General features: G+C 40.0%; 1 protein-coding gene across 2 annotated transcripts in view; it reads left to right on the top strand.

The window, feature by feature from the left end:
* Positions 1 to 25,413, top strand: part of LRBA (LPS responsive beige-like anchor protein) — a 445,808-nt gene that overhangs the window by 350,063 nt on the left and 70,332 nt on the right. The window lies entirely within an intron of this gene.

Here is a 25,413-nt window from a genome sequence, read left to right as displayed (position 1 = left end):
TGTATGTTAAATGTTTTTACTTTGAATGAGATTTGCCCTTTTCTGTGCAAAGCTAGAATTTACACAGGTTGGGATCTAATGAGGTAGTTCAGAGGCACACAATGATTTGGGAATGCCTAGCCTTCATGGTTATTATTGTTGATCTTAATTTTGACGTTATATAAAAACCAAATGCATTGATACTTATACTTGGCCTCAGTTTCGGTAATGTAATACTTTTTGAACCCAATATTCATGTATTTTATGAGAGTTATATAGTTTGCTAGATTCACAGTGACCATTGAAATTACTGAAATCATTAATGGAGAAGTGTAATACGGGCAGAAAGATGCAAGTCTCTACATTAGTTATCTGGTTAGTAGCATTTTAGCAAGAAACTATTACCCATATGTATGTCAACAGTATCACAAAAAAAAAATGGAATTTCAAAGCTTCAGCCTTTCACCTCCCACTTCACTGGGCTCTTTATTTCTGCATTTTTGCATCCCCACTCAATATCTCTCACTTGACCTATTTTTCCACAGACTCACTGAAAGCTGATACTTACAGATACTATATAACGATTTTTTCCCCACACATTAACTGAGCATCTCCACTTGCTCTGGTAACCAGTGCAAATGGTTATTTTGGTCATATTTTGTCAATCTTTATTTTCTCCTGAATACTTTATATGGTGTACATCTTGACATCAGAGTCTTCAGTAGCATTTGCAAATAAGCTGTCAGATTTGGACATATCCATTCTTCAGTTTATCATAAAAATGTAATTTCTATTCAGATCTCTAATGCCTTTTTATATAACTGAAAGATATATTGGGAGGTTTATTTACGTACAACTAACTAAAAGGGGGTGGACTTCTCTGTCATTGCTTTACAATAGTAGGCTGACAATCCAGTTCTTCAGTTCTTCCTTCTTTCTACTTCCCTGTCTGTTCTCCATATATGGGATTCCTTTTGGGAATGCCTAGCCATTATTTTGTTTCCGAGTTTACCCTAGCTTTTATCCTAAAGCATATTGAAGGGTACATCAAGATACATCATGTAGGCACATGTGGATATGGGAAGAATAGTTTTCTATAACAAGGGAACTGCACTCTTTGTGCAAGAGTTTGCATGTATTGAATCCAAATGACTATATATGTAAACACATGATTAATGAATGGCTTATTTTGGGGTTACATGATATGGTTTTGCAGTTACATAGCACTAGTAAATATATTAGTGGGCTTTCTCATTAGTCTTTTTATAAGTTTTGAAAAATGTGAATAGGTAGCATAATTATAAATTTGTATATTTTCCATTTTAATTCTTAGAGAACGAATGATTTCTAATAGCATATTATTAGTTCCCTGATGTGTTTCAAAACCCCAAACTGTCCATTTATTACAGCCTTACAACTTCGTAGATCACAATAAATTATGATGGTAGTTTTAAGTACCCATTTTGTAAGCTACCACATACAGGTTTTCCCCCTTTCAGTTTACTCCACAGATTTTTGTGCAATGATTGGACCTCATGAAATGCACACTGCTTTGATCTGTGACCTTTTTGTGGTGCTAATCGGGTTCCTGATATCATTATACCTTGCTCATTAATCATATTTCCTACATCCCATCAGCCAACCAGACAGCTCAAGCCTCTGTTTCAGCTCTGAGCCTGGCAGGTTTCTGCTTTTCCAGATTATTACACTGTGATACTTTGGCTTCTCATAACCAGACCCACATCAAGCTGTGTACTACAATTAAAGTCAGATGGTCCTCAGGTTGAGCAGGGATAGTGTTGCAGCTGTCCATCTCTTATTGGAATAGACTAGCAAAGGGAACAGATGATATATAGGACGGTGCATAATAACAGATTGTTCAGTACCAGGTCAATAGCAAGGGTTTGCAGTGCTAATTGGCGTACATAGTTACTTTAATCTGACTCCCAATATTAAAAATAATGTACACAATGTACTTTCATTAAAATCAGATTAAGTATATATCTGCCTCTCTTTTTTTGGAAAGAGGAAGTATCTGTGTGAGGATAATCCTATTTCGCAGTTATATAGCTCTCAGCAGTTAGCTGAATTTATCTAATGTAGCACTCCATATAATATTTTGAAGATTACAAACTATATTTTAGTTATCCATTAAGTACTTCTTGTTTTCTAATGCTTAACAAAATATTAAACTGATCAGCATGTATTTTCTTAGTATGCTTGATCCTTAAACTTGATCCTTGACTAGCATTTTTTCTGTTTTAGCTTGTTTTGATTAAATGCTATCTTGTTATTTATACCTCATTATTTCATGTAGTCAATTGATATTATAAATCCTTTAAAATATTTATACTGCTTTTCTACTGAGTCTTCTGAAAGTTGTTTACTTCCCCCAAAATATTATAAAACCAATGTATGAAACAACTAACTAGCAAAAAGAATAACAACAGATAAAATAAATCATGCAGGGCAACAATATTATTTTACATATCTGAAAGGAAGACTAGGTTTTCCTAGGCGTGCTGTCAAGAAAATAGGGGACTATCTTAAATTCACATACAAGTTACAGGTATGTACAGGGCTGGGTACCCAAGGTTGGGCGTAGCCTTTTGGGGCATAACATTTTTTTGGGGGGGGTCATCTTAAATTCAGTGTAGTCTTCCTTTAGGGTAAGTACAGTAATTACTAGGGGTGTGCATTCAGCTAATCTGGACCAAAAAAAAAAAAAAAAGCTGTAATGTACCTTATTGGAATTGGGGGGGGGGGGTATTCCGGAAAAAAAAAAAAAAACAGTTTTAACTTGTAGATGGCAATCCCGATCCCAAAAAGCTGAAAAAAATAGCTTTTTTGGAATAATTTGGGATCACTGGCTACAACCGCTAAAATAAATAAATAAAAAAGCCCCTCCATTATAGTCTATGGGGAATCTTTATGGGACTCTGTGGGGGCTATTCTTAAAGGCAGTGGCACCAGATTTGCAGCATAACTACTGGTGCCTCTCCTTAGAAGAATTTCAAGTTTGGTAACGATTGGGTCAGGGAGTCCAATTTTATTGGCCCCCATATGGAGGATGTATAGGGGTCAATAAAATTGGACCCCCTAACCCAATCTTTACCAAACTTGGTAGTTCTTCTAAGATGAGTCACCAGCAGCTACCGTGAAAATTTGGTGCCTCAACCTTGAAAAACAGCCGCCCCCGCCGCCCCTCAGGCCCTGGAAAGATTCCTCAAGGGTATAATTGACCCAATTTTTTTTATTCCTGAAAAAAAAGCACAATTCGTTGCAAAGTATATCACTAGGAAAGTGGGGGAAACAGCCTTTCCTCACAAATAAATTCATGAAAATGTAGAATTCATTTTGTTTCAATGGAGGGGAAATATTAAGCCAATCAGTGTCTACCGGTGTATGTAAAGATACAATCCTCAAGCCTGATAGTTGTTTGGGATATGGAGACTAAACACTTTTCTGAAATTGCACTCCTGGACAAGCGAATCCACTTAAGAGACAGGGCTGTGAATGAACAGCTGATGATGATATTATTTCGCTCCACCCAGCACAAATATCCTTTTTGTGAAGCCCTTCCCACCAGCTAAACTACTTGTGAAGAGAGTTACAGAGGAAAGTTCCAGTATGGTTGCAACCCTTGTTTTCATAATCAGATCACACATCAGATTATTAAAGTACCATGTAGCACACTCTATTCACATGTGACATGTGGTTCATTTTGAAGTGTTGATAATTATCCTAAAGAACAAACATCTTCTTGACTTTACAAGAATGCAGGGCTGAGTAATGCATTATAAAAGAATACAACCTAAAACAGACAGAACCTTAAGCATGGTTAATTGCTGGTGGGAGGCTATGCTGCATGCATGTTCCTATTTACATTATATCCTGTGAAATGCTGGAGCCTGTATTACTGTGCATCAGTCTAGAAAACATTAAGCAGTGACTTCCTGCCAACTACCATGGCAACAGTTCTGGGCTTCCAACCAAGCAACCTGTTCTTGTTTTTGTGTGTCTTCTTTTTCTCCTTTGACCAGCAATTAATTAATTAAAGAAGTGACATTTCAACTTGATGCATTTTGTAGCCTATTAATATTATGCTGGTCAGTTCTGAGAATTTGGCTATATGCTTAGAACTCTTGAGTGTCTCTCTAGGAGCATTATTCAGTTCTTTCCTTTCCCGCACCTGAGAGTCTTTTCTATTCTACGTTATCTAGTACATGAGTATTAAATAAACATTAATGGTAGTTTTAGTGTAATCTGCTGTATCAAAATAGTGTGCCATGTTCAATGCTAACATAGATTTAATACTTGGAGACATTAAAATGTCTCTATACCAATCATGATAAGTGTAGCAGACATGGTACAACTATAGTTTCATATACTTAAAGCAAAAAGGTACCATTAGAATCAGTTACTCTTATCTTCCTCAGGCAAAGAGTTATAGAAGCCATATTGGAGTTGTGATGTATTTTAGAAATATATATAGCATTCATATAATCAGTTCATGAGATGGGCAGTCTTCATTTCTGGCATGCAACTTGTTCAGTTGCTGTCTTTGTTCCACATTTGCATTTTATTTCAATGCATAATGGAAATATGGGATTGCCGTGAGAATGCTTTCTTCAGATCCATTTTCTGACTACTTCATTTGGCAGGGCCTCTAGGTAGACCAGAAGAATAAAGCTTATGTGTCCTAAGAATAAAGGAGGATTTACTTAGTACTAGCTTTGAAAAATATGTGGGGTTGTATTCCATGCCATTTTCCTGCTGGGATCCCCCATCCCCAGCTCTTGTTTCTTGCTGCCAGTCCTGTGGCTAGTGGGCGGGGGGGGGGGGAAGAATCTAAAACCCCAGAAGTGATATCAGTCTGCTCTAGGAATTGCCTAGTTTTCCCATGGTTCCTAGAGAGGTTGTTGCCTGATGGTGCCTCCCGTGTTCCCCCTGGCCTCCTTGTGGTTGCAAGGCAGTGCCTGGCAACCTTCCCTACATATACATGAAACAAAAAAAAAATGGTTAGTCTTTAAGATGCCACAAGACTCCTTTTGTGTTTGACAATTTGTGGTATAATACTGTAACCAGTTAAATGTATGCACATTATATTGACTTTGGAATTTATGCACAAGCAATTGGCTGCTGATTATAGGATCTCTCTATGGGGATTTAAACTGTGCTACCTAATACTGATGTTGGGCTGTTTCTTTTTGAGTGGGTGCTAAGTTCAGGAAAACTTCTTGCAAATCTGGAAAGCCAGTATCAAAATGTAGAAATATTGCCAGTTCATTATCTCAGCACATTCCTAGATAGGATGTGATATTTTGGTCTTCTAGCTACATTGTACTTTCAGTGAAAGCAGGGGACAGAAAATGTAGATTCTCTCCTTAGACACAAATGTATACACACACATTAGCGAAATACATGTTACACGAGAGTTTCAGAGATGGTTCTATATTACAAGGACCTAGGCAGGTGCAATCTGTACATTCTCCACCTAAAAGTATACTTGTCCGCCCTGTTGGTATATGACAGACGGCTAGTGTTGGTGGAGGGTTGGGGGCACATTTTAACCACCTGCAGCACTTTTCAGGAGTGAATAGCAGCCATTCCCTTATATGGCAGAAAGTAAGGTATGTAGGCACATGACAGAGGAGCAACATAAGCCTACTATTGGTTGGTGACCATATTTTCTTGATGGTGAGTAGATTTTGGCCCTCATCTTGACAGTCTTTATGATTTCAGCGCGTTTACTGATCTTGTTCCTATCTGAGTTCCATTTCTTAGCCATCCTGGGGAACTACAGGCAGGGAACAATGAGGGCATATAGAGGGTATCTCATTTCCCCCTATATCCCTCTTCTACATTATTTCCTCTTCCCCAACTCCTGGCAGCCCCCATAGTTCCTTCCTCCCTCCCATCTTGTACCCTTTGCAGTCTGTCTCTTTTCCCCTGCTTTTGACTGATAGAAGTTAAAGGTTGGAAGGTTTGGCAATATTGTGGTTGCAGAGCAACCACCAGAATGGTCACTGAGATCACAGAATATAGTCCCATAAGATCTCAGTGGGCCTTCATTTCTTAAACCTACAGATGTTGCTTAATACTCTGTGGTGCTGCCAGTGATTTAGTGCGGGATGTGGATGTAGTTGAGCCAGTTGGCAATAGTGATCACAATGGCATCAAATTTAATTTATATGCAAGTGGGAAAGTGACTGGGAAATCTCACACAATTACCTTTGACTTTAAAAGAGGGAACTTCTCTAAAATGAGAAAACTGGTAAAGAGGAAGTTGAAAGGAACAGGAGGGTTAAATCTCTTGAAAAGGCTTGGGGATTACTCAAGTCCACATTACTAGAGGCTCAGCTAGCTTGTATACCGCAGGTCAGGAAAGGTAGTAATAAGTCCAAGAGGTCACCACCATGGCTAACGGGTAAGGTGAAGGAAGCAATTAGAGAAAAAAAGTCTTCCTTCAGAGACTGGAAGGTTTGCCCAAACGAGGCGAACAGAAGCAAACACAAACTTGCACAAAGGAAATGCAAGCAGATAATTAGAGATGCAAAAAAAGATTTTGAGGGGCATATTGCTAAACACATCAAAACAAACAATAAGAAATTCTTTAAGTATATTAGGAGTAGGAAACCAGCTGGGGATGCGGTTGGACCATTGGATGACAATGGGAGTAAAGGAACTCTAAGGGAGGATAAAGCTATTGCTGAAAAACTAAATGAATTCTTCTCATCTTTCTTCACTGTTGAAGATACAGGGCAGATTCCTTCTCCTGAACAGAGATTTTGGAGAGGGGAAAATGAGGAACTGAGGCAAATAGTGGTAACAAGGCAGGAAGTCCTAGAACGTCTAGACAAACTGCAAACTAACAAGTCACAGGGACCAGACGGTATTCATCCTAGAGTTCTTCAAGAACTCAGCTGGGAAATTGCTGAACTTCTAACAAAGATATGTAATATGTCCCTTCGATCAGCCTCTGTACCAGAGGACTGGAGAATGGCCAATGTAACACCCATTTATAAAAAAGGTACCAGGGGGTACCCAGGCAATTACAGGCCAGTTAGCTTAACGTCTGTTCCAGGTAAATTAGTGGAAAGTATTATTGAAGATAGAATTGTCAAGCATATAGAAGGGCAAGGTCTGCTGGGCAAAACCCAACATGGCTTTTGTAAGGGTAGGTCCTGTCTCACTAACCTATTAGAGTTTTTTGAAAGCGTCAGTAAGCATGTGGACAGGAATGAGCCTGTGGATATTGTGTATTTGGATTTCCAAAAAGCTTTTGACAAAGTCCCCCACCAAAGACTGCTAAGCAAACTTCATAGTCACGGGATAAGAGGACAAGTCCTCTTATGGATTGAGAGCTGGCTGAAAAATAGGAAGCAGAGAGTAGGAATCAATGGTCAGTTCTCCCAGTGGCAGGATGTGAGCAGTAGGGTGCCTCAGGGATCTGTGTTGGGACCGGTGCTTTTCAACCTGTTCATCAATGACCTGGAGTTGGGGTTAAACAGTGAAGTAGCCAAGTTTGCAGGGTTAGAGATAATAGTCACAGGGCAATGTAATGATTTAGGGTATGTAGTGAACTAGCATCCATGGTTATAATTACTAACTTTCTCCAAGGATAAAGTGTTGCTGAAGAACACATAGCTAGAATTAACTAAGCAAAATACTACCGACCATAGAAATTGTTATCCATTTAATAATGTTGTACCATTGTTTATTGTACCATTTAATAATAGTACAACAAACTATACAACTGGACAGAGATGGTAAAACTAATTACAGGGAAAAGACAAAAAAGAATTAGACTCCATTCATTAAACAGTTTAGGAACAGTGTCATTGTAGTAACTGTTTCAAATAGGTATGAATTTATTAAAAGAGAAAGGAATTGGCTAATATTAACTTCTTGTTAAATATTGTTTTTACCATTTATAGCCAGTTTCTAAATGATGTTAAAGGGTCGTTTTTTGCTGAAAGTCCTCAAATAAATTATTAGATAGTGATTAATTCTGAGTTCCTATTAAACGTATTTTTAAAAATTAACATGTGGTTAAAAACAATGTTTAAAAAGAACATTTAAGAGGCTATAATCCTGTTGGTCCCTGCGACTGCTACATGTTTCATCTGCAACTTTTTTAACCAATCTAATATATATATCGCAAAACAACTTAAACAGAGCCTTATGACTCTGAGACAGTATATAAATAACTTATCTAAATATGTGTGTGTGTTATTCTATTCAAGCATGTAAGCTATGAGCACTATGGTGTGAAGAGAAGCACCAAATAAGTAAACATTTGGAATTGCCCCCTCAACCCCCTGAATGACATAACTTAGAAATGTAATGACTAAAGGTCGGCACAAGACAGTTGAGCGCTCATGACCCCAAATTAAGAGGTATAACCCTTTATCTACTAATCAGTGAGTCACAAATCTACTACTTGCCCCAAGAACATTTCAGAATTCCTCAGATTTGTTCACACACCATTGCCTAAAAAGCAAGATGTGAATGTGAAGAAATTGATGGGATAAAGGATAGAAAGTGCACATATTTATTAAACATTTATGTATTTTTCTAAAGTCCTTCTGTTTTGGACAACAATAAGTTTATGTGCAAACAATTATATCTATATTTTCATTGTTGAAGTCTGTGAACTGAGTAACAAGAGAGGATGTTAGTTACTGAAAGAAAGGTTGACGAAGGACCAGTAATGTAGAAGAACAGCAGGTCAAAGATTAGGAAATGAAGACAGAGATATCTGAGAACTTTTTAAGGCAAACATTTTGAATATTGTAATCCATTGCCTTTTATATTACAGAAAGCACCACCTTTATCTTTTCAAGATCTTATCACCTTTGCTTTCAAAAGATCATTTTTTACTTAAAATACATTTAGCAAATAAACTGTATTAGCCACCCAACTAGCACCACCTCAATATACTATATGTGCTACAGACAGTAAAAACTCCTATCATTTGCTCTTTTTCATTAATGTAGCCTTTAAACAGAAAGATACATAAGATAAAGGGACAACTCTGCTATCCTCAAGGGAATTATACTCCAATAGCATTCCATCAATTAATGGGAATATGTAAGATAACAAAAGCTGTAGCTTCACGAAAACATGAAAATTGCAGGAACAAAGGGTGAAATGATGCCTTTAGGACAACAATTCCTACATATAGCATTTCTAAATAAACTCCAGGTCATTGATGAACAGGTTGAAAATCACCCGTCCCAACGCACATCCCTGAGGGACCCCACTGCTCACATCCCTCAATTGTGAGAACTGACCATTGATTCCTATTCTCTGCTTCCTATATTTCAGCCAGCTCTCAATCCATAAGAGGGCTTGTCTTCTTATCCCATGACTATGAAGTTTGCTTAACAGTCTTTGGTGGGGGACTTTGTCAGAAGCCTTTTGAAAATCCAAATACACAACGTCCACAGACTCATTCCTGACTACATGCTTATTGACACTTTCAAAAAAACTCTAAAAGTTTAGTGAGACAGGACCTACCTTTACAGAAGCCATGTTGGGTTTTGCTCAGCAGGGCTTGCCCTTCTATATGCTTGACAATTCTATCTTGTGTAATTGTGTGAGATTTCCCAGGCACTTTCCCACATACATATAAATTAAATTTGATGTCATTGTAGTCACTATTGCCAATTGGCTCAACTACATCCACATCCTGCACTAAGTTGTTGGCAGCACCACAGAGTACTAAGTCCAGGATCACTTCCCCTCTCCCTCATGACCAACTGTTCGAGGGCATTCATTGAGGGTGTCTAGAAATTTATCTCTTTGGCTTGACTGGAGCATGCATTTATCCAGTTAATATGAGGGTAGTTAAAGTCTCTCATTATTACTACTTCATCACCTTTGGATGCTTCCCTGATTTCATTCTCCTTCTGTAGCATTAGCATAAAAACACCTCCACATTGTCTTTGTCTTTTGACTTGCCTGGCATGTGCCCTTGGGCAACCTTAAGTGGTGATCCTGCTTAGCTTTACCATCTCCTTTCATGTCTACCTCATTCCTGTGTGGGCAATTAGAAGCAATTTTTTCTTTGTCCATTTGCATTGAGTCTGCCTGAAGTTTTGAGACAGATCGCATTAAAACCTGGATGGCTGCTGTGTGCATGAGTAAATTCAGATTTTCTGGCCCACATGACAGCCATTTTCCCAGACCCTATCCCCTCAGCAGCCATTTCTTCCCTCACCACCAGGGGGTATTTTTTTAATTGGTACTAGAATATTCAGGGTTACCGCACTTTGTATTCCCAGCGACGTATTAAGAGTTTGAAAATGTTATAAAAACATCACTTTAAAAGGGTTTTTGGATACCATGGCTTATAAATGGTTGGAAGACGTCTTCACAGCTAAAGGGGCCAAACAAAGTGTGAACAGTATTTTTTATAACATTTTCAAACTCTTAATACATCGCTGGGAATACAAGTGCGGTAACCCCCATTGTTATATCTATATACCATTGTAACAATAGGTGTAGCAGGTTTTCTGAATTCTCAGCTTTCTTTTTTAAAAGACTCTACCTGTTCCCTTATGGATATATAAGGAAAAGGCATATCATTGCAAGGGAATATTGCAAAAGACTTCCTTTTTTAAAAATGAAAGCTGGAAATTCAGAGAACCTGCTCCACCTGTTATTCCAGCCATACATCAATATAGCAATATTCTAATGTTGGTTTTTAAAAATTGCAAAAACCCTGGTGGACCAGGGGAAGTGTGGTGACCACTTTTAGGGGATTGGGGCAGGGAAACTATGGGTAAATCTGCCATGTGGAAGCCTCGTTGCTGCTGCATTTTATTTGCAGCTACACCAGCAACAGGGAAAGCACACGGAAGACATTGGTTTATTTTCTCATGCTGGACTCATCTCACCAGATACTTTCTGCCTGTTCAAAGTCAGTCCTAAATTCTGGCTGTGTTTTATAATTTTTGATGAGATCCTTTTCTGATGTCTAAAGACCTGCTTCTCAAACACTGACAGGGAATTTATTTCGAGGAAATTTTCAGTGTTTGATTTTACATGGAAATGGTAAATATTTGTTTTTGTAGGGGCCATATTCAAGGGGAAAGAAATATTGTATTAGATTGTATTTGCATTAGACAGTAATAGTATCTTTTGTTTTTCCTGATAAGCTCTGCACATATTCGAAAGGGTGAATAAGGAGAAGAGTGTTACTGCCAGCAAAGGACAGCAGCCTATCTGTTTATCTAAATTGTCTGTGTGAGGAATTTTGGCTGAGCAGGGGAATGGTGGGAGGAATCATCAAAAATTATCCAGGGGAGGAAGTATGCTATAGGCAAAGAATGGTTAGGTGGAGCTTAAGCAGTCAATTTATCTGTCTTACTTAGGTGAGTATTATGTGGTTGTTTTAGCAGCCACAAATATTGTCAGAACAAATGAATTCCAACATAATGATTAAGTCAAGGCTTTCCAGCAGAAGTGGGTGTTCCATCACAAATTAAGTAATATTAAAATCTTTTGAGTACACACTTATCTAGGTGTTTTTTTAAAAACTAACAATCCGGAGACTTTATGTGAAAAAGCTTTAAAGAGATCCCAAACAGTGTGATATGGGGAGCTTTGTTCTGGAAGAGAGGAATGAAACTGAATTATTTATCATGGAATTGTTTCAATGGTTTCTCTGGAAGTTTCGGTCTGCTTTGCTTTCTGTTTCTGAAGAATCTGCAAATAGAAGGAATGGATTTGTTTTGCCTTGGATGCTGCTGTTGTTTTTTCCTTCTCACAACAAGCAAAATGAAGGCTGAAAGCTTTAAAAGCAGGAATAATTACCTAAATATTTATTTTATTAATTGATGGAAGCAAATTAACTTATTGAGGCAGTACCAAATACATTAACCCCCCCCCATTTCAGTAGGGCAATTTAGGAGCCGAGATGGTCCCTTTGCCAAGTGAACATGATCCTTGAAGTGAAGAGATTATCCGGAATGAAGGCTCTTGCCTGCCCAGACAAACTCTTTCAAACAATAGGTGGGATGTTTAATAGTTTGAACTATTTTCAAACAATAGGTGGGGTGTTTACTCCGGACGTGCCAGCGATGTTCTAGCACTCTCCCCCTAAAACTCTATGGTCCATGGAAATTGCTAGAGCATCCCATGTAATGCTGGGTGGGCACACTGACCATCCTAGGACAGAACCATGCCAAAAAAGCTCCAACCAGTGGCCAGGTAGGACCTGGCAACCCTATGGGCAACCATTGATTTCCCCCCCCCTTATGTGTCCTGAATTGCATCTGCCTTAGTAGCCATATTTTAGGCAGGAAGAAAAGTCTGCCTCTCCTTCCTCCAGTCTAGGAATCCAGGAAATTCAAATTAAAGTGGCAGGTCTAAGACTTTCATCAGGCTCTTCAGTTTCTTATTTGTTGTTTCGCATCAGGATAGGGGAGCCACCTTTTTAATGTTTACTCATCTGTGGTCTGTAATGGCAGCACAAGTTTAGGTCTTGGGGACAGGTTGAAAGTTTATATCCAAATATTTTCTACTTTATATTAGTGAGGCAACTAATTTCTAAACAGTCCTTTCCTTCTTTTTAAGCTGTTTTTATGGTCCACTCCTAGCCTGAGGGTGCTTAATACTGTTTTTAATGGCTTGTTTCAATTTTAATAACTTTATGATAATTGTTTTTATGATTGTATTGTATTTGTTTTTACCTTGTGTGCCACCTTGAACATGTTTCTGGAGAGCTGGCATATAAACTTTCTAAGTAAATAAATACAGATAAGGGCTCTGGCCTAGGTGATACAATTTTGTCAGCCTAATGAGCCTATCATGTAAAGAGCCCTCTTGAGTTGGATGAATATTTTCTTTGAAGGTACCGTAATTTATTTTCAATTGAACCTCTTCCAAACTTTTTAGAAGTTCACAATTGCTAGCCAAGACAGGGTATCCAAAAGCAGCACTGTCTACCTTGCTGGTTTCTAAAAGAATGTCTTCTAGTAAAGAAGACCAAACTATCTGGAAATCATTCCTATTTTGGTACTAGAAAACAGGAGTGTGGCATCTCAAGGCAAACGCAGCATTCAGGTGTTGCGTCTCTTTATCTGGGACAGGCACAAACCGGTGCTTGCATGCTGCTTCATCCTCACTTGGTGCAGAGTATGATCAATAGCTTCTTGGTTTGGGAAATCTTCAGTCTAACTCCTGGGTGCCCCAAAGCTGTCCCCTGAGCAAGTGGGAGATTGTCTCCTCTCCACAAACTGGGATTCTAACCAATGAGTTAATTACAGCTTTAGCATTCATATTTGTGGGTAGGAAACAATCTCCAGTTTGACCAGGCACTTTCATTTTTCTGAGAAGCAGTCTTCTTATGACTTATATTTCAGCATTTCTTTCACAACACATCTTAAAAGTTTTGAGATCTTTCTGAGTATGCCATATTAGACAATTTTGAATTATGCTGCATGGTATATTCTGCCATTGGTTCGTGGTTTCCACTTGAAATTTCAGTGTAGTGATAAATACTGTTATTGGGCTTCTATTCCATTCAAGGAACCAGTCTTGAAAACTATTATCCGCGAGGAAATATCATCTTGTAGAGCTTATAAGATTTGGGTGCTTTCTGTCAGTGAGAATAAGGACAAAATAGTTCTTCAGTCTGACCTGATCTTTATTTCCATAGTGAACCCTGTCCCACAAGAGTAAGAGATCATTTTGGTGTTTTCCACATGGAGATAGGTGAGTGTAGTTTCACCACTGCAGCTGAAGCTGGTGATACGTTGCATCAGCAACAGAGCTTCCACATGGCAAGTTTCCCTGTAGTTTTCCTGCTCCAGTTCCCCAGCAACAGCCAACCCACTACTCCACAAGGATTTTTTTTAGTGCTTTAAAAAAAAAAAGGCAATTGAATTGAATGATACAATAGCTTGTTTATCAGGTTATCTGACATACAGCTTTAACTTTTTTAAAAGTAAGTCTAGCCTCTTTCATTGTGGAGACATACCTTTCCCTTTGTATCTCCGCAACAAAAGGAGCTAGAGACTTACCTTTAAAAAATGAAACCTGGGAATTCTGAGGACCTAATTCATAGTTTGTTTTATCACTATAACAATATTCAACAATATTAAATTTTTTAAAAGCCCCCTCAGAGGTGGGGAAAGAAATAGCTGTTGTGGGGGCAGGGAAAATGGCTGTCATGTGAGTGGGACTGGGAAAAGCTGAACTTTCCTACCCACATAGGAGCCATCTAGGCTCCGCTGTGATTGTTCCCAAAACTTCATAGCAAAGTAAGTTTGGGAAAGACTGGAGAAAAACTGGAAACCTTGGGATGTGCATGAGTGCACCATGATGCTTTGGGGACCCAGAAAACACCCCACTTCCCAACAACATTAAATCTGCGGCAAAAAATCATTTGGAAATGGTTTTTGCATGTCGCAATCCCTGTCATCCTAAGGAAAAGGAATGGCTGTGTGTATTATAAATGCTCTTACAGAATGTAAACTTCTGGACAACATGAATATCTGTGTGAAGATAGATCAACTTACCACAACATTGTGAGCAACATTGCTTGCTTCTTAAGTGCATGCTATGGTATTGCCACACAGACAATTGTTGCTATGTTGTGTGTGTGTGTTTTACAGTATTCCATGGCTGGTTATTCTGCCACTCCTGGCTACTGATGCCATGGAGTGAAGTTGTCAGTTTTACCTGTGCCTCTGTGCATTGCTCTACCATTTTGTCACTATTTCCTGCTTCTTTGTTTATATAAATGGAGGTTAGCTAGGATGTTAAAACAACTCATTATTGTATATAATTTATCCATGTCCATTCTCTATATGCATTTTTTTACTTAAGTGGGTTTGCTTTACTTTTTACTTGTGCCTGCACTCCACACATGTGCACACATGTGCACCAGATGAAATTAAACAAGAGGGAAAATATCCCCAAGGTTTACTTTACAGATTAAAATAAAAATTAAGCATCTATTACACACACACCCCACCCAAGCTCCTCATCACACAACACTCAATATAGATATAGTCAGAGATAGCAAAGTGAAGTTTCTTGGTTTAAAAAAAATGGACAAAAACGTTATGAAAACTGCTACTTCATTTTTTCAGAGTATACAATTAAAACTGAAAACTATGGAGAAAAGGAAAGGAAGACTCAAGCCATGAAACTTTACTTTAGAGCAGGGGTCGGCAAACTCATTAGTCAAAAGAGCCAAATATCAACAGTACAACGATTGAGATTTCTTTTGAGAGCCAAATTTCTTAAATTTAAACTATATAGGTAGGTACACTGTTTATTAACTTAACAAACTTTAATTAAAGTTTTAAGTCTTAATTAAACTATAGGTACACTGAATAAAACTTGATATCATACTTAATAGTGATCTTATTTATTGATAAAAATTAAATTGTAAGTCCCTGCCATTTCCCCCTCCCCATCCGGAGTCCTCGTCTGGAGGCCTGGTCTACTGCCATAAAAGCCTATTGGTAGACCTGGCCTTTGGCTAAGTCCCATTGGGAGGCCAGGTCTACCCATTGGCTTTCTTGGCAGTAGACCTGGCCTCCGGAGGCCCATAGAAGCCAATTGGTAGACCTGGCCTCTGAAGGGGGACTTTTTTCCCCTCCTCGGAGTCCAGGTCTACCGACAAGAAAGCCAGTGGGTAGACATGGCCTCTGAGGAGGGAAAAAAGTAAGTAGGGTATCCATAAAATTAAATCATGTCAATGACTGACAAACACTGTACATTTTCCCCATCTGCATTCTCAAAACTCTGCAGGGGGGCTTATTGTTGAGTTGTGCATCTGAGTGGCAAATCCAAGGCAAAACCTCCCATTCATAAATGGCCAATAACCCCCCATGCAGAGTTTTGAGAATCTGGATGGGGAAAATGTGCATCTGAGTGGCAAATCCAATGCAAAACCTCCCATTCATAAATGGCCAATAACCCCCCATGCAGAGTTTAGAGAATCTGGATGGGGGAAATGTGCATGAATCAAACATGGCCAGTTCTGCTGGGGGTCCCCACTGGGGAGAAAGGGGGATATGACTGAAGTTGATTAATGCAAGAGTATCATTGTCTACTACACTCTTCTTCCTTCATTCTGTTCTCCTCCTTCTGTGAGATGCCTTCATTTCTCTCTCCCTGCTTCTAACCCCCCACTTATTTGTCAGTCTTGGCCACGGCTGCTTCTCATCCCTGGTTAGCAAGTTAGATCGCAACCTTGGGGTGGGGGGGGAGGCGGCGTCTTTGCCTTTTGGGGGGGAGTGGCGGCGGCCCAGTGCCCACCTGAGAAGCTCCCGTTGACGGTGAAGCCGAAGGTGGGCTGCTGGTGGGTGCCGTCCAGGTGCTGGGCGCCGTAGAGGGGCGACTGGCGGATGGGCGCCTGGGAGGCGGCCACGGCGGTGGTGTAGGTGCCGCAGAAGGCGCCAGTGGCGTCGGGCGGCTGGATGACCATCCGGGATCCCAGGTTGTTCTGCCACGTGCCTGACAGGTGGGCCTGCCGAGGCGAGGAAGGGCATGCTCAGCCCAGGCGGGAGGGCGGCAGGTTGTCCCGGGACCGAGGCCGCGGGAGACGCTCACCGCCACCGCTTGGAAAGAGCGCTTGACGGGGCCGGGGGGGGGGCTGGAATGCCCCTGGCTGAGGGGGCCCCACTCCAGGTGAGCCCTTCAAGGCCTCCAGCCGGGGAGAAGTGCCCGTAAGCCCCGTCCAGTTCCACCCTGCGGTGGCTGGCTGGCGGGCTGCTGTGGCGGCTGCCTCTCTAACGTCCCCACGCCCCCGGCCAGGGAAACCAGGCCGGTGCCGAAGAAGCAGCAACCAGGGCGGTGCAGGCCCCAGCTGCCACCGTGAAGGTGCTGGTGGAAGACATCCGCCCCACCCAACAGTTGACAGGCGGGCCTGGGGCTGGAATTACAGCGCCGCACGCACGCCGCCACGGGGCGAGGAGGAGACGGAGGCTTCCGCCTCCCAGCCATTTGGGGAATTTCCGGGAGGGAGATTGAGGGCGGGGGTGGTGGAGGGACCTCTCGGGCTGAGAGGATAAGAGGCCAGAGAGAAAAACTGCCACAGCCTCCCCCCATCTGAGGTGGAGGGGCGGGGCAGAGCTCAGCCGACGGACGGGGGGACTTACGGGGGATGGGGGGACTTACGGGGGGACGGGGAGCCGTACCCAAGGGGCCAAAGAGCCGCATGCGGCTCGGGAGCCACAGTTTGCAGACCCCTGCTTTAGAGGAAATAACTTCCCAGCTCAATATTGCCAGCAGATTGCTAATACAGGGCACCACCCATACAAATATAGGAAACATGGAAAAGAACTTACAACTTGGTAAGAACTTCATGTTTTACCCCATGACAGTGTGAAGCAGAAAAAATGCACCACATTTTCAGAAATACAGATGAGCAAGCACTGGCTGACCATTTGTTTCTGGATACAATTAAAAGTGCTGGTTCTTACCCTTAACACCCTAAGTTATTTGGGGACAGGGTACTTTAAGGACTGCATCCTCCCATATTGCCCATGCTGCTGGCTAAGATCCCACCAGAGACGGGGGTTTTTCATTAGTGACGCCTCACTTATAGAGTGCCATTTCCATGGAGGCCTGCCTATGTTATTGTTCACCCAGGTTTTTAATTACAGGGTTGTTGTTTTTTTTAAAAAAATATTATTTTATTCTGGAAACTTAAGCTGTCTGTTTTTATGGTCTATTTTTTGATGCCAGTTTTGAAATTATTTTTCTTTTCTTCAGACAGATTCCTGATTAGGTGGCATAAATTTCTTCTAATTTTTCTAAAATAAATGAACAAGCAACCATGTTGGAAGGGCAATGGAACAGTAGTAGCCAGAAGCCAGAAGATTAACGTAAGAACATAAGAAAAGCCATGCTGGATCAGACCAAGTCCAGCAGTCTGTTCACACTGGCCACAGGTGACATGTTCAGTTGAAGGATCTCAGCAAGTATGTGGAAAGATTCCCCCGCCCCCCTCGCTGAGAAACCAAAGATGGTCTCAGGTTAAATCCCGAGTATCTCCAGTTAAAAAGTTCTGGCAGTAGGTGATGTTAAAAACCTCTGCCTGAGACTCTGGAGAGCCGCTGCTAGCCTGCATAGACAATACTGACCTTGATGGACCAGTGGTCTGATTCTGTATTAGAAGGCTTCATGTGATGCCAGTCAAGAATAGACAATGCCAAACTAGTTAGACCAATGTTCAGGCTATATTAGCAGCTTCACAGGTTTATATGGCAAAACAATACAACTGGTTTCTAAGCGGTCTCTTTTTCTTTTACATGGTTTTTGTACAGGAAAACTGCTTATGTCTTTGTAATCTATCATCTGTGGGTAAATTAAAAATTGTATTGACTTTATGGGGCGGTTGTTGCATGGATGTATGTAAAGTACTTTCAGTTAGGGCATAGCAGCTTCAGTGGTTTTCTCATCCAGACCCTGATTAGGAAACTTGTACAGGCACTGCCTAGACATCTGTCCACACATTTGCTAGTCACTACTGTATTGATAAGTGAGCCTCTGTCAAGAGGGCTTTACAGGATGTTCTTGACCTGGGCAATGCTGTTTGAAACTAATTATTCCCCATGCAGAGATGCTGGCCGCCTCTTTACTTCACAGTTTCCTGACTGTTCTGCTTGCAGGTGAGGGGAGGGGGAGGAGAGTTTTGTGACGAAATGGTAAATTCCTTGTTTTTTTTACTTATGGCAGTTTGACTCACCCTAGTACAATCTGTGTGGACCAAATGAAAAACGTTAAGGACCTCTAGGTGCTGTCCTTTCTCTGGTGACTGCTTTTATTAAATTAATTTGGTGACAGTGGGGTTTTTTTCTTCCTGCACTGCTCTAGTGTAATGTGGGCAGCTAGTTACCAATCCTCCTGTATAATTCTTTGCTTTATGGAAGTTCACTGGGTAACTATGGAACTGTTATTCCCTTTCAGCCTAACCTACATCACAGGGTTGGTGTGTGGAGGAAATAGAGGGGAGAATGAAATAAGGTGTTTTGGGTCCTCACTGGAGAGAAAAGCAGAGTATAAATATCTTAATCAAGAAACGATCCCTAGTTGCCATACTGCCCTATTTACAGCAGGAAGAAAATGAACTTACTAGTAAGAACAACATTCTGTTTTTTGACTATAGAGGAAAAATGAACATAAATTCATAATTACAATGAAATTGCTATTAGTCTTGAGGATCAAAGCTCATGCTGAAAACTTATGGATGTCTGAAAGCTAATCAAAGCAATATATATGCTTTGCTTTACTTTGGTTCAAGAATTTCGTTGTCTGGAAAGGTGAAACTTTTATAACAGATTTAAATTGGCACAGGAGAATGATTTAAATCTGTTTCCTTTCTGAACTAATTAGAAATGGACTGTTGGTTTAAAGTTGTAATTCAGTTACTTTAAGACTGTTTACAATGTATCCTTTTGAAAAACTACGGGTGCCTGGCTTTTGTTGGGAAGCAGAAAGTCTGGATGGGGTAAGCAACCTGCAAAGGAATTTGATTTGCTCCGTTTCAAAAAATTAAAGACAAATATCTGTTTCTATTGGATTATAAACATGTTCTGGATAGCTTCAACTGCTACATAACCCAGTGATATTTTAATTTGCCGGGTAGACATGTTTACTGTGTACTGTGTAGTTTATGAGTGTTACCATAAATGAGGTAATCTTGCATCTTGGTTTCCATGTGTGAAACATTAAATGAGCAAATACAGCTGGGTTGTTACTTGACGATATTAATGGGCTTTATTTGGATATAAACTGTTGTGTTGAACTGTTTAAAACATTTGCGCTAAGTGCAGCTTTTTTCAGCCTTTTTATGACATGAGCGAAACCAATATTTATTTATTTTTAAAGCTGCAAAGTGCAACTTCAGTGCCTTATCAATGATAATCCAAAATATAACACGGCGTTCCTAATCAAAGTGCAATTTCTATTCAACGGTTAGCATTTAAGCGTATGTATGAACAGTAGCCAGCATGATAAAAGGCAGCCTGCAATCTGAAGTCAAGGTAATGCATCTAGGAGGGAAGATAAATGAAGTCAGGGTTGCCAGGTCCCTCCTGGCAACCAGCAGGGGGGCTTACTCGCAGCAAAGTACTGTGCCAGCATCACAGTGACGTTGTCAGCAATGCAATGATATCACTTCTGGATTGAAAATAACTTTATTTAAATTTTTCTCAGACAGTTCACTGTTGTTGTTTTTCCTGGCTACACACACATACCCAGCCTCCCCTGGCCATGTGTTCATGTGGAGAATTTCCAGCACACACCCGCCATATCCAATCCTGTTGTTCTTCACTGAGTTATATTTCCTGACATGGCCATTTGTGTTTGCAGGAAATAATAAGAAATCTTTTAGACTAATTTTATTTAGCTTTCATAGGTTGCCGTCTACTTTGTCAGTTGCTAGTGGAACTATTAGCAGTCGGCTGAAGAAATCTGATAGTAGAACAGGCATGTGCTCTTAAAGGGACATTCACTAATAAGGGAACTCTGGGATTCAGAAAGAATGTTATTCCCAGCTCTGATAGTGTGAGAAGATACTGTCATTTTTGTTCAGGCCTTGGCTGACACGATATAAATTACTGTGTATTCTGTACAGCCACCTGAATATAGCTGTTTGACGATGGCTACTGAGATGTTTTTCAGGTATGATAAAATGTTTAACCACAATCTTTTTAGAAATGTAGGTTGTGTTAGATTTATGTCCATTTCATCTTTTTCCTCAAATGAAGCCCTGTCTGCCCAGCATGGACTGCTGATATTGCATAAACAAAATTTATAGAATTGAATGTGTAAGCATTTTGCATACAGTTCCACAAACTGGTATTAGGTCTTCTGACTGTGTTGTTGATGTTGATTAATAAGCATAGTTGGCAGTTTTTTGCTGCATCGTTCTGATTCACAATATTCTGATTCACAATATCTAGAATAATATATTTAAATCCATACTTACCCAATAGCCAATGTTCTGAGACCCTCTGAGAGAGGTCTGAGATTCTAGCCCTTCTGTGCCTTTATTTATACTGTTTAAGTCACCTCTAATGGGCTTGAACCTTGAGCTCGAGTAGGATACAGTTGTACTTCACATGCTCTGTAGCTTCCCTTTAGACTACCATATAAGGACTTCCCCTTCCACCAGGCTATTTTGCTAAACGTTAAACAGTCAGTTTTGAGTCATGTTATCTCTATATATTTTTAATTTTACCATCATTCTCATCTCCTGTATAATACGAATAAAATGAACCTATTTATAAGTTTCTACCATCATTTTATCATATTAAAACCCAATATAATGTTACAGTACATTAGTCAGCAAAATACAAGGTTGTAGGACAGACGTTTGTGAGGGTGATGTCCATTTAGTACAGGAATACAAGTGAAATTCCTGCATGACACTTCAAGGATAGAATGCTAACAGTATTCTAGGTCCTTCAAGGATAAAGGACAAGCATTGAGCTCGGTGACATTTAAGTCTTTCAAGGATAAGGTGCAAGCATTGTTCTGGCTTGTCACATTTGTCCTTGGCCAAGAATGCTCAGGCTTGTATCTTTTTAAATGGGCTTTTATGAGCTGTTAGGGTTTTACATTGAACAATTCTGCACATGTACAATATTAATACAGTAGTTTATATGCCCCAATATGTCAAAGCCTGTAACAAAAGAATGTTTATACTTTGTGGTCTGGTATCACAATATGTGTGCCCTGACCTGGATGGCCCAGGCTAGCCTGATCTCGGCAGATCTCAGAAGCTAAGCAGGGTCAGCCCTGGTTAGTATTTGGATGGGAGACCACCAAGGAATACCAGGGTTGCTGTGCAGAGGAAGGCACTGGCAAACCACCTCTGTTAGTCTCTTGCCATGAAAACCCCAAAAGGAGTCTCCATAAGTCGGCTGCGACTTGAAGGCACTTTACACACACACACATACATCACAATATGTATCTTAAACAGCATGGCAGATTGAATCTCCCCCACCCCCCCGGCCACATCTTTCCACCTTAAGTTTTTGTGATAACTGGTTACCAATAAGTATTGGTGGAGCTTCAGTTGCTTATATCAAACCAACATTTATTCAGCGTACTTTTACACTAGTTCTTAATATATGCACTTCTTTCATGCACTAGTACTTAATCAAAAGTATACTTTCACTGCAGTATTCTGTGGAAATGTCAAATATAAAGTTTGATTAATAACTATGGAATATAAATGATACATCATATAACTTTTTTGCTATTTTGACAGGATTTTTGTTGCTGCACCGGTTGATCATTTAAACTGAGCGTCTGCAGAAAAGAAGGGGCTTAGAAAATAATTACAAATTAATGTATAAACAGGTTCTTCAGAAGCTGGGAAAGGGGAAAGGGAAGAGGGTCAAGAAAAAGGATGTAATACTATAATTTCTTTAGTTGTATACATGGCATTCCAACATTGGCTCAATTTGTTAAGCTACCTGATGTCTTCATGTGTAGTTTAAACAAGATTCTGTTCTTAGGCCGCTTGTCCTTTTCAGCCTTCTTCTTAAGGAGATGGATGATAAATGGAAACATAAACATAGCATGAGAATGTGAACTAGCTCCCAAACATTTCAGTCATTTTATAAACAACTGGTCATTGTTACCTTTAGTAGGATTACAGTTTCTCCTCAAACAGCAGGGCACTTTATCCTTGTTACAGAGCTGAATCTTAATGTTTTGGTATATTTTGCTTAAGGACTTCAGTGTTTAAATAATAGTTATATAATTATACATTCATTAAACATTGTATTTTGAGCCATGGAATTGTAGCAACCAAAAATGAAAAACTATTGCCCATAAACGGAAAAATCTTGGCTTGGACCCAAGTGTTTTACAGAGTTAATTTTAGTCATATCTGTTTTAAACAACTTAATTATATACTGTCCATGGTTGGCTTTAGAGCTTTACTGAAGAAAGAGACTGTCCATTTTAAATTTCTGGTATATATAGCTGGTAAGCTTTCAATTATAAGCCCTCTTCCCTTTCAGAAGAAATTACTGGTCTCCCCATGTTGGTCTAGGCCAGAAGGGTCATCTTAAGACTTAAACTGGGACCCCATTGGGAATTTATATTACAAAGTCCACCAATACTTCTGTCCAGCTGTTGACTTAATTTGTGGTTGGAGTGATTGAAACTTCAGAAATAGAACAAAATGTTTCCTGCTCAGTTTTAACTTCTTTTACTTACCGGTAGGTATGGCTGCAATCTGACAATTGCGTGAGAGGATGTAAAAAGACAACACAGTCCTTTGTTGCTGTTGCTTTTTTTTTTTTTTAACAAATAAGAGAATAAATACATCACGACTGAAATCACAATGAAGATTTCCAAACACTGATGAGAAAGCAAGAACTGCATTTATTATTAACCTTTCTAAAAGGGCATTTTGGCAAATGGGCTAAGTCAGACATTTCACTTCATTTTGATTTTAGGTACACTAACCATTTAAACAGCTTTGAAATTTATACAATTTTTGTTTAGCTGTCAAAACATTTAATTATACTGTGCCTTGAAGGTGTAAAGCTGTCAAATAAATCAGAGTCTTGCGTAAATGTTTGGGGAATAGCTCAGGCTACTACACTAGAGATGCTACTTGGCAAAACTGTTGTAAATGTTCAAGCAGCAGGTATAGGGCAACACTGGCACAAGGACTCCTGATGAGCATGTAGTAATGAAGCAGAACTACACATGCAGCTTCGGGGCACTGGGAAACAATGAACCTGGTTCCAAAATTTAGGTTCCTTTTCACACACTCCCCCAAAATGGATAAGCATTCACTCATGAATGCTGGTGAAACTGGCCCAGAAAAGATTTTTCACAGAAGGTTCTTGTCATTTGATTTTGGGTAACTGGTATAATTAATATGCTTTTGATTATTTCAGTGTCAAGAGTCTGGATATTCTGAAAATTGTCTTGCAGGAACTCTAGATGTATGACTGGGTGACAGTAGTGGCAACGCAAACTCTCAACTTGCCAGAGGGGATTGGGGTGTAGTAAATTAGTTATCCTTTGAAGCTTTTCTTCTCCCCTTCAAATAATGAATGGGGAGGCCCTTGAATAAAAGCTGCTTTTCATTAGTGCCACCCAATACCTATTTGAAAGAAAGAGCCCTCCTAACGCACGCACAAATACTTGAGAGTAAAAGGGAAGCTTCCCCTTTCTACAGGGAAGAGTTCAGCCAAACAGCTCCTTGCTTCTCTTTCCAGTCAGGTGGCTTCAAATCAAAGTTAATTACTGTAGTCATTTATTCTAATCACTCTCCTTGTATGGCTAGTTGCATTCTGTCATGGGGTGGCATCGTTTGAAGCCAGTTAGGTTTGAAAGCCACTGCAGGGTACTTGAGCCTCATTAGTGAGGCTTATCCATGCCTGGCTCGGGATGTGATCCCTGATTAACTCTCTGTTAGCCCCCTTCCCCAGACAACACTCCTCCTTCCTCTTCAGTTCCATTTAACTCTTGCTGTGCTCCTTGCCATGAGTCAGATCAGAACACAGAAACACAAGGTAATGTTATTTAGCTGTAGGGATGACTCCAGGAGGAAGCTGATGCTCCTACAGAATAACTCTCATTACCCAGTGTGCTCCTAGTCTTCAGTCACATTATACATGTATCCTGTAGTGTTGATTACCATAATATTTACATCCATTTCATTAACTGTGTGTTAAATATATAGTGCACAGTCACTGACTGCACTATGATGGTCTTGTCTATCCCACTGCTACCAAACGTAGTTTTTTCTAATCACCCCTGTTTAGCTGTGTATTGCTTTGTTTGGAACAAAATGCTAACAGCACAATCCTATGCAGAGTTACTCCAGTCTACGCCCATTGACATGTCTAGACTAGAGTAACTCTCCTTAGGACTGCCCTGTAACTGAGCAATCCTAAGTAGAATTACATCCTTCTATTGAACTCAGTGAACTTAGAAAGGTGTACTGAAAATCTACACTGATGTAGCCCTTCTATAACTGTTAATTTGCATTATTTTAATGTAACAAGAAAATTGTGATTTAGGATAGAAACTTCCCTCTAATCACTGACCAGCATATAGCTGGTAGCGAAATCACCCTCCTACTTAGTAGAGTTATTTATTTAACTTAGCCTGTTATTTGTGTGTGTGTGTGTGTTAGGTTTTGGGTTAGCTGTGACTTAAAGGATTGGTATCAGTTCCCACAAACAAAAGTTTGATCACTGAAGTGGAGACCAGTAAATGGACCAGAACCAATTCATTTTGCATTCACTTGGAAATTTTCTTATCACAGAGTCTGTTTCCAAAGTGGGAATGGAGCAAGTATTTAAGTTTGTATCTCAAATCTTGCAGGCTACTACTCTCTATACTTCCTGAGGCTCTCGCGTCATAATCACCGTATAGTTGCTTGTGCCATTCTGGAGGCTTTAAATGGTATGCCTTCCA

This window comes from Euleptes europaea, chromosome 9, assembly GCF_029931775.1.
Source record: "Euleptes europaea isolate rEulEur1 chromosome 9, rEulEur1.hap1, whole genome shotgun sequence".
NCBI classification, from domain to species: domain Eukaryota; kingdom Metazoa; phylum Chordata; class Lepidosauria; order Squamata; family Sphaerodactylidae; genus Euleptes; species Euleptes europaea.
The sequence above is the reverse complement of the archived record's forward strand: the minus strand, read 5'-3'. Positions and strand labels throughout refer to the sequence as shown.